A 10,816-nucleotide genomic window follows, 5' to 3' on the forward strand; every position below is an offset into this window, starting at 1 on the left:
TGGCTAAGCCTGAGGTGCCTTAAATACTTTAGATTTATCTCATTTTTGGATCTATTAGATCCTATGGTATTCACTGTTTGCTCAGATATATTCACAGATACATCCATATGTATGTGATAGAGACTGTCAATCTTAAAACCATGTTGAATCAATTTAATTTTCAAATAAATAAAAATCTTTCTGTGCTAAATAAAATACAGAAATCAAATTTCTGCTAGCAATAGGTAACAGTCCCTAAGTATCCTGAGCATATCTGACATACCTTCTGAAGGTCTGTCACCCTTCATGTTCTTTATGCTTCCCATGTATGTAGGACAGTTCCTCTTCCAATGGCCATCCATGATGCAATGGAAACACTTTTTCTTGCAATTGGCCTTTTTCTTGGAACTTCCTTACTTGGTGTTTTCTTAGTCTTCTGCTTCTTCGCAGGCTTCTTCTTCTTCCAAATAGACTCTCTCTTGAAAGTAGAAACCAACTTGACAGCGAAAACGATGCCCCTTGAACTTCTTCAAGGTCCCTAAGGTAGTTACCAATTTATTTAACAATTCTATTTTAGTGCATACAACCTTGTTCATATGGTAGTTTACTATAAACTATTCATATGAAGTTGGAAGGGATTGCGGGATCAAATCCGTTTGCAATTCCTTGTGCATGGTCATGCCAAGCTTCTCAAGCTTCTCTAAGTCCTTTATCATGGTCAAACCATGATCATGGACAGACTGCCCATCGTGCATCTTGGCTTTGAAGAGCCTCTTGGACACTTCAAACCGAGCTGCGTGACTCTGATCACCATACAACTCTTGCAGGTGATTTAATATGTCCCTGGCAGTCTTCATGTTCTCATGCTGGCATTGTAATGCATTGGACATGGATGCCATTGTGCAACACCTAACTTTATTGTCATTTTCGTCCACTTAACAAGCGTCTTACGCTGATCAGTGATCGGACGGATTGGTAACATGGGGATTCCATGGTCTAGCATATACCCGAATTTCTCACAATTCAAAACTATTTTTGAAATTTGCTGAGCCAATCTTTATAATTGGGTTTGGTCAAACGGTTGTTCTATAGGATATGAGATAAGAGTCTAGAAGCTGACTTTATAATCCTCAGAGAGTAAAGATTCTAGTTAGACTTTTGTACTTGATCCTAATCTGTTCTAAGGTCTTTTAGAATAAATGTAACTCCCACTATTTTCTCGAATTCCTCACACTCCCCTGGTAGGAAAACGGAAATCCCACACGACTAGGGTTTCTAGTGGGTACTGCGGTCCCACCGATTTACATGCCACCTCACCTAACAGTTATTGGTGACACATAGATTGATGAATGTACAACTCTTGTTCAATGCTTCTCAAGCATGTTGCAGTGTAACTTGGTCTCTAAGCCATGAAAACCTCACCTAACAGTTATTGGTCCCATTTCTTAGTTAAGTCAGACCCACCGTATAACCGTAGGAATAAAGTCGTCATTGGGTCCTCACCTAACAGTTATTGGTGCCCAACCCCACCTTTACCCTACAACATCTCATGTCTATAGAGAGGTCCAGCCCCCCGATGCAACTTGCCCACTGTGTCCAGCCGAGACAAATCAATATCAGAAAGACCTTAGCAGCTCTACTACAGTGGAAGACCTATTGACTTAATATTGGTTAATCAGGTCTTAGTGTTTGCAACTTGAGCTCTTCATAAGAGGTAATCGAACAATTGGCCAGGTAAGCAGGTGGGAGGCTCCCCTTACTCAGAGAGTAAGGTCCTAATTAAGTAACCACCTTTCATGCTTTCCTAGACACCAATTAGATCAATTAATCTAATATGACTCGCTCATGTTGGTTCACTCTCGACTTGATTGAGGAGGTTTTAATTAAGGTCTCAATTGGGTTTGCTACATCACATGTAAACCTATCTACCCGACTCTCATTCACATCACATGCAAACGGCACATTGCAGGCAGTTATAATCGCAGCAATAATTAAAGCTAAACTTTAAATGGGTGATGATCATGGATTCTAATTAGGTCGTATTACAAGCACATGCACGTCAATCGATCAATTGGTCTTCAACTCTTGAATTGGTTCCAAGCCTCCTTGATTCGATCCTTGACCAACTCTTGATCCAATCGCCATCAACCACTTAGACCCCTGCTCATCTCATGCATCATCTTCGACTTGATCGTTGACGTACATCACATCACAGAAATACAACCAGATATAAAATAAAAAGAAAAATAAATTACATCTCCCTTTTAGGAGGCACGCAGGCCTCTCAAAACATTAAATAAGATGCATGCAAGCATCTGAAAAATTACATGACATTACAGATCACATCGCGGGTCATTACATTCGATAGCAAAAGGGTTTGAATCCTATGATCATCACCACATGCAGCAATTATAATTTTCAGATCTGAAAACTAATTGATTATCTTATGACATAGGTTGCTGATCATGCTAATCATGATTCTAAACTTTGTAATCCCATTAACAATGCAATTAGAATCATCATCTTATCATATAAAAATCAGCATGCAAAAATCAGCACCCTAGAAAAAATCTGCATGCAGAAAATTTTCAGCATGCATAATCTTTCAATTTTCAGATCTAATAAGCCCACTAATAATTAATCCTTACCTTAATCTACGAAGCCTAGGCTCTGTACCACTTTTGGGAACCCGCCCATGCCTCTGAAATTTAAAAAATTCAGATGCAGCGGAAGAGGCATGTGCAGGATCAACCGTTCATCGCATGAACGTTGTTTAAAAACCGTTCGTAGATAGATAAGGATTAAAAACTTTTAAATAACATTAGAAGATCAGATCTTCACCTTTGTACGGGTAGATGATCACCGCAAACTGATGATCGTGGTTTAGGATGAAGGTTCGCTTGAAGCCGTTCAAGTGTCCGGCCTCTACGGGTATCCACACGAAGCAGAAAACCGATCCAAGCTTTCTATCTCCCCGGGGTGCTAGCTCCCTTGCAGAGATAACTTTGATGGCTGATATCCTCTCTTTCAATCAATCCTTGATTGTGCTTGGGAGGAGGAAGAAGAAGGATGAAGAGAAGAAGAGGAACGAAGCCCTGCAGCCTTCTTTTTCTTCCTTGCGTTGGAACCAAACGGTGGAGGAAGAAGGAGGCCACCAAGATCCTTTTCTTCCCTTTGTTGTTGGTGGCTGAAAAGAGAGGAGAGGAGGGTGGCCACGTGATGGAGAGGAGGAGGGCTTCACTTTTTATTAGGGCACCTCCTTTCAAAGCCTTATAAAGGCATCTAGGGCTCCTATTTGGTTTAGTCCAAATCATGAATCAATTGGGTTCAATCTATGCTAGTCCTAATCCAATTAGAACTTGAATGAACCATGACTCAATTGAACTCTTCAATCCTAATCCAATTAGGAGTCATGTTGATTCATTAGATTAATAATTAATTAGGACTTAAGAAATTCTAATCCAATTAGGACTTGTTTAATTCTAGTCCTAATCCAATTAGGACTCTAATTTGAATTCGAAGTCCTAATCCGATTAGGACTCTAGGAATCCTACTCCAAGTAGGAATCCAAATTTAATTCAAAACTCCTAATCTAATTAGGATTGTAGGAATCCTACTCCAAGTAGGAATCTCAGTCCTACTCCAAATAGGATTCCCAGTCCAAGTAGGAATCCCAGTCCAAGTAGGAATCTCAGTCCAAGTAGGATTCCTAGTCTTAATCCAATTAGGACTCTAGGAATCCTACTCCAAGTAGGACTCTTGTTTTAAGTCCAATTAATTAATTCTCTTTGTTCCTTCTTCAGCTTATTATCAATCGAATTGATTACTTGTGATTCCTAATCACGATTCAACCATCAGATCGGTCAATGCCTCTAGTGTGTGTGACTCCATAGGTTCTACTCTGACTGGTAGTGAGATATATTGTGATCTCTATCACAATATCATTGAAAACTCCTTTCAATAGGTCGGAACGATTCCAACTCTACTCATTAGGGCTTATCGATCATCGAGATAATCCCTATGAGTCCCACCATCCACCAGTGACACCTAGCAGCATGTAGTGGCTACCCAGCAGAATAGAATGATGAACCTCTAGGTGCAGTTATCATGTGATACAGTCCTTCTATCGTGGATCCCTACAGGACGGAGGTCATGAATAACTCGTCAAACCTCTTCGTCTGTTATATGTCAAGATTTATTTGACTCGAGTTCGATAGTGGAAAACTCTTTCTCCACTTTATATTACTGTCCTGGCCAAGGTCTTAGAACTCAGTCTAACAAATCACATAGGATCACTCCTCTTCTATCAAGGTCGATAGATTCCATGTAAGTACATACCCTACTCCTACAGTGAATTTACTGCAGCCAATCTACACTACAAGGACCCATATGACTAGAGACCATGTATACGTGTAGTCAAACTACAATAACCTCACTGTGAGTAGCCGAAGCACCGCAGGTCAAAGGACCAGTCATACTACTGCAACATCAAGCAAGTCACTGACGAGTGGATAGACGTCCAAGTAACTTCTTGTCTTGGTCACGCTCAGTACCCTTGTTCTCTAACAAGCACCTGCACTATCACTTCAGTGTCCCTACACTGTGGACTCAAGTCTCGTCCATCCAGAAGGAAAGTGATCTGTGCACTGATCGGATCGATCACCGTCCTCGTGATGATCCATTGATCAGGAGCATTTAGAAATTAATCACCAATGATACATGGCTCAAATTCTCAACTCTTGAGAATATGTATCATCATCTTATTAATTTCTTGGACGATTCATAGACACATAATTAATATGAATGAAAAGATGCCTTTTATTTATTCAATAATAAATAGTCAAGTACAAAATTATGTCCCTAGAATTAACAATGTGTCAGCCAGATTGGCTTTTAGGGCATACATCTAACAAGGACATGTAGCCTCTAATGCACATGCCACTATAGCAACCTCTAATCAATAAAACAACCCTCAGATTTTTTTTTTCTTTTTGAAAGTCGCAAAGCAAAACAATCAACCTATTGCCATTGAACACCCGAAAAATAAAAATTTCCAATATCTTATTTCCGAGTCCACTTCTTTACCTCTCCTGGCCGATCTCCGAACAAGGCCACGCTGGACCAAACGTTTCAGTTTCACTGCGCCCGTGACCGGCCCTAATCGGACGCGGAGAAAGTAAAAATAGTACTAGTGCGTAGCTCAACATGAATACGTAAAGGGGCTCCATGCAATATGGCACAAAAGCACCAACCCACTTCCAACACGTCGCAGTCAATCTTCTTCTTCCGGCCCCAAAACATCTCCCAAGCGGGAAAAAAGAACTAATTAAGACACCAAAACAAACGGCCCAACCTCACTATATCGTAATTAACGCCCTTAATCCCGGTCCACACCCTCGCATCGGCCCTCTTCATTATTACACCCACCAAACTCTTTATACTATTGCCATTGGCACTCCATGAGTTACTGTATTTTGATCTTATTGGGTGTATTCATACACGTACACACGTACTGTTTGATGCACCTGTTTTAAGAGAAAAAAAAAAAAAAAAACTCTTTATACTATTCATGTGACTACTCCAAGACGTTGTACATAAGCCATCAGATATGAACTCTGCGAAGTAACGTCTCTTGGGTTCTTTTCGGGGTTCTTTTCTGAGTGTCTGTAGATGTTTATCTTGCTACCATTTCTCCGTCGTCGCATATACCTTCCTCCTCTCTCCTCTGGGTAGGGCGGGAAAAGGGAAAGAACCCAGAAGCTTGTTAACGGCTCGCCGGAGGGAAACGTTTCCCTCGGCGATTCCCTTCCTCCTCTTAGGGTTCTCGAGATGAAGACCACCTCGCCTTCCGGCTACGGCACCATCCACACCGCCGCGGCCTCTTCGCCGCCGTCGGCGGCGGCGCCGAAGGCCTCGGCCTTCTCCCGCGCCACCGAGATGATATCCCGCTTTAGGGAGCAGGGCCAGTCCCTGATCGCCGCCCGGCGACCGTGGTGGGAGCTCCTCGACCCTGCGGCCGTCCACCGCCCCCTCGCCGCCGGCGATGCCGCCTCCCGTCTCCGCCGCAACATCGCCTACTTCCGCGCCAACTACACCATCGTCATCCTCCTTGCCGTCTTCCTCAGCCTCATCTGGCACCCGCCCTCCCTGATCGCCTTCGTCGCCCTCTCCGTCGCCTGGTTCTTCCTCTACTCCTCCCACGACAGGCCGCTTGTCCTCTTCGGCCGCGCCATCGACGAAGGCACCGTCCTGACCGCCCTCTCCGTCATCACCGTCGTCGCCCTCGTCGTAACCGACGTCGCGTGGAACCTCCTCGCGTCCATCATGGTCGGACTTGCGATCGTCGGGATCCATGCGGTCTTTAGGACCACCGACGATCTGTTTCTTGACGAGCAGGAAGCCGCCAGATGTGGCTTGCTGTCGGTGGCCGGAAGCCGGCGGGTGGTGCGGCAGGCCGACATTCGCGTGGTCTAATATGATGTGATTAAGGCTGGAATTAGGGTCCATTCGTTGAACGATGGAGGGCGAGAGGATAGGACGGTTGTTCCTTGAAGATTTGGTGTCAATTATTTGTTGATGGTTTAGATTAAATGGCTGTGATTGGATTGTGTTTTTGCTGTTCGCTGGGAGCGTTGATGGGCTTGGCTGCTTGCTATCATTTCTTGGCTTGTAGAGGAGACCGATGTTCCTAACCTGCATTGCACTTGCTCAGGAAAACAGAGGTTTGGGTCAGATTGGATCCAAATAAGGTCTTACTCCATATTTATAATCGTTTCTTTCCCTTTGTCGTTAATTCTTTACAACTGTTCTCTTTAAATGCTTTGGTGGGATTGGTTGTAATATTAAAAGAAAGTAACAATCTTTCTGGTGGTAAGACCACATTATTAATGAATGTTGGATATAATTTCCCAACATGACTACCAAATTTGTCTTCAGTTCCATGTTGAATTACATTTCATAGTTTTTCCTATACCATTGAATGATACAATTTGCTTTTTAAATTGCTATGTCTTGATGAAAGATTCTATTTTTTTTTTCTATATGTTTCTTCACAATTTTTTTTTTTTACCAGGATACCACCCAAAATTCTGACATTAATATTGATTGTTCTTATGAAAGCTTATGGATCTGTATAAATGTATCTAGTCTTTGTTTTCCAGTGACAGTGAAAAATCTCCCTTTAGACTACTGAATGCTAAATTCTGTCTTAACTTGAGCATAAGCCAACGTAACAAGGCTGACCAGTTCATGCAAATGGGTTTTGATTTATCAATAATAGAAGTTCATTCCTTGGGGATTATGTGCAACAACACCAAATCCCACATCGTTGCTGAGAAATTCTATTAAAAAGTTATAGTGCCTGTCGTCTCCTTGAATGTCCTTACCGGTGATCACTTGAACAAGAGATTTGGATATCTCATAGGCTGTGTCCCCTATAATGTATGGAAAACAAGCTAACTTCCTTTCCATCCTTCATGTATACAAATATGTCATGGTGGGAAATATCTTGGGCATATCTTTGTTGAGGCATGTAAGGTCTTCTAATTTGATGGAATAAGGTCCTTCTCTGATTGCTCTCATTTCTATTATATGTTCACTTTTGAGGAGAAAAATACTTGACCATAGAAAACATATTGGTTGAACTTAACCAAACAGATGGAAGTTCTGTGGAATTAAGTTTGTGGTGTATTGTGTGACCCTTCATTTTTTTCGTGTGAGTAGAAATTTTGGATGTATATGCTCCAAGTAGAAATTCTATATGCACTTTTCATGAATGAACACTTTCTCAATCGTCCCCTGTTAATTTTTTTCAATCATATTCCAGTTAATTTTTATATGATTTAACAGTTTGACTGATTATTGTAGTGATATCTTTTTTAAAAAATTTTCTCCTTAACTTTATTTTTTTAACCTTTGTTGTTGTCTAATCATTTCTTTTACCCTGTATTTTTCATGAGCAAATTAAAAAGCAGTGCCAGCGGATCCTATTTGCTCGTTATTGATAAAATTAAAAGAAAAAGGCATGTGAAGTTCCCTACTCTAACCACAAACAAATGTTTCAACTATGGTCTGTCGAACTGAGCCGAACCGTCCGATTTGGACAGTGCCGAGCCGATCTGGTACAAAATCGGATCCGTTTGCTTATTATTTTCAGTTTCGGCCCTGAACCGGCAGGAATCAATACCAAACTAGCTAAAACAGGTCCCAAACCAACCGAAACCGGTCGGAAAGGGTCCGAACTAGCCGGAATCGGTGCAAACCAACCCCGAACTGACCAGAACTGTCTGGTTCAAGTCAAACTCAGTGCGAACCAGTTGGTTCACATCGAGTCAATCTAGTGCGAACTGGCCGTTTCGCATCGAGTCAATCCGATTCCGAATCAGGCCTCCAATAATGGTTTGTCTGGTCTTTAATTGTAGTTTTGAAGGCCCAAGAAGACTTTTTCAATAGTAATTGGAAGCAATGTTTCTGACTTTTGCCACCTTTTCTTCCCAACCACTCAAAAAACTCGGTGATTCAACGGCTCAGAAGATCGATCCAAGCGTAAATATGGTGTGCTTCCTCTCATTTATCTCATTTTCTTACTTTTTGGCTTGAAAAAATAACTTGCCAAAATTTTTGATTTGGGCTTGATTTTATTATATGTTGTAGATATATGGACGATCTACAATGACATAAAAATTTTTAATTTTTGAATTATATATATTTTTAAAAATTAAAAATATATTTTTGGATTAAAAAATAGAAATTTTTATAATAAATAAAAATTTAAAAATATATATATAATTAGAAACATATCTAGAGATATTCAACCTACTCTTCATAAAAATTTGGTATCCATTTATTCAAGTTTCGATGTGATCACACGCACAATAACCTAAGCCTAAATTTGAAAAAAATTGAGAAATAAGTAGCCTTTCATGTATTCCCAAGGGCCTAGAAAAATATGTGTAGAATCTATTATTGGGTTCTACATGAATCTGAGCTAAAATTATTTTTTTATATTAATATATAAATATTATTTTTAAAATTAAAAATAATTAAAAATATATCAATAATACTAAAAATTATAAAAAAATAGTAGTATGTATTACATAATTCAGAAGTAATTTCTGAGAAAGAAATCATATTTTTTGAATTTATGATATTTAAACACATTTTTAAATTTAAAAATTATGAAAAAATATATAAATAAATAAATAAAATAAAAAATTAGTATTATGTATTAAATAAATTAGATGTATTTTTTGAGATAAAAAAATTATTTTTGTCATAATGAAATATTGCTATTTTTAAATAATTGATAAACTAACGTTCTTAATAAACCTGCGAGAATGGAACCATTAAGAAAAATTCAATAGAGGAGAGGTAACTAGATTGAAGCAACATTTAGCTAGTAGTTACTTCAACGTATCTATGTGCCGAAAATGTCTACAAAAGTTTTGGCAACTGATAAAGAAACACTTCGCTAATTTCAAAGCAGTGAAGAAGAGGGTTACGAAAAAGAAAGTGGAGGTGACCGCCGAGTGACAGAGCCACCTTTCTATCACTCCAAAGAGATGCACAAATCTAAGCTGTCATGCAGGTGAGCCTGGATACTTAGTAGTAGCAGAATGAGGTGGCCAAGCATAGGACTCAATTGAACCATCGTACTACGAGTTAGGCTCTAGTTCTGCAAGCAACAATGTAGATTTGGATTTTAGGAAGACCTCCTCAGTCAAGAAGGCCGTCAGCAGAGATGGTGGTCGGATTGCATCTATGTTGGAGGCTTGTGGTGCAAAAAGAAGTCATCTAGAGAGATTCCACTACGAGCAGAAATCCATGATTTAGATCACATGTCTTTCCAGCAAAGATTCGAAGCAACAGAGGGTTGACTCAATGCTGAAGAAAAAAAAGAAGAAGGTGAAGGGTTCTAGCATGTCATAATGGGCAGCGGAAGCTAGGGATTTTAAAATTTTCTTAATAAAGTCCCTATGCATGAAACCCTTTTAAGCCTAGATCACCTTAATGATTACAATCAAATAATATAAAATAAATGCAGAATTAGTAGAATACCTCAAACGCTAATCCAAAGTGTACAATCTCTACGAGGCGTCCAAGTGTCCGCCCTCCAATGGTGATCCACACGAAAACTTGATCAAGACTTTAGCTCCAAAGACTTTTGATCCTTAATGCAGAATTCTTCTAAAGAACTCTAACGGCTTGCTTTCCTTCCTTTCTATTTTTCTTTAGCCTTCTAAAATCACTTCTAATCCTTTTGTCCTAATGAAGACCACCTTGTCTTGGCTTAGGACACACTAGAAGCAATGTTAGAAAGAAAGAAACTAATGTAAGAAAGAAGGGATATGAGAGAGAGAGAGTTGGATTGATTTCCGATGATTTGAAAACACCGGGAGCATTCCCTATTTATAGATGGCGTACGGATGCATTGTAGCCATCCATTCATGCATGAAGAGGGGCGTGAGATCAAGGGATGTGTCATTTGATGAGAGGGCATATCAGAAGTAGTTAGGATAAGATGAAGTGCTTATGATATGGCGCTTCATCCTTATCCATTCCCTAAGCATCTCTTCATGAAATCCACCGTACTCATGCCTCTCTTCATTTCTTCTCACGCATGAAAAATAGGGAGCATTCTCAACCATTGATCAAGGCTAGATGATGATCCAAAGGCCCTTATTGGTGGCGCCATAAGAAAGAAGGAGAGAGAGAATGATGCGGTTGAAGGAAAAGTAGTTAGGATATGATGACGTGTCATCTTTATCCAATCCAAGTGGCACTTCTTCATGAGGTGCCATTCTAAATTCACCGTATTCCCTTCTTTCTCATGCCATCT

General features: G+C 40.1%; 1 pseudogene; it reads left to right on the forward strand.

Moving 5' to 3' along the window:
• Positions 1 to 5,571: 5,571 nt before the first annotated feature.
• On the forward strand, positions 5,572 to 6,912 carry LOC120104807 (PRA1 family protein F4 pseudogene; annotated as a pseudogene).
• Positions 6,913 to 10,816: the final 3,904 nt, after the last annotated feature.

Source organism: Phoenix dactylifera, chromosome 18 (assembly GCF_051530095.1).
Source record: "Phoenix dactylifera cultivar Ajwa chromosome 18, Ajwa_hap1_PhDact_Kaust_v1.1, whole genome shotgun sequence".
NCBI lineage: Eukaryota > Viridiplantae > Streptophyta > Magnoliopsida > Arecales > Arecaceae > Phoenix > Phoenix dactylifera.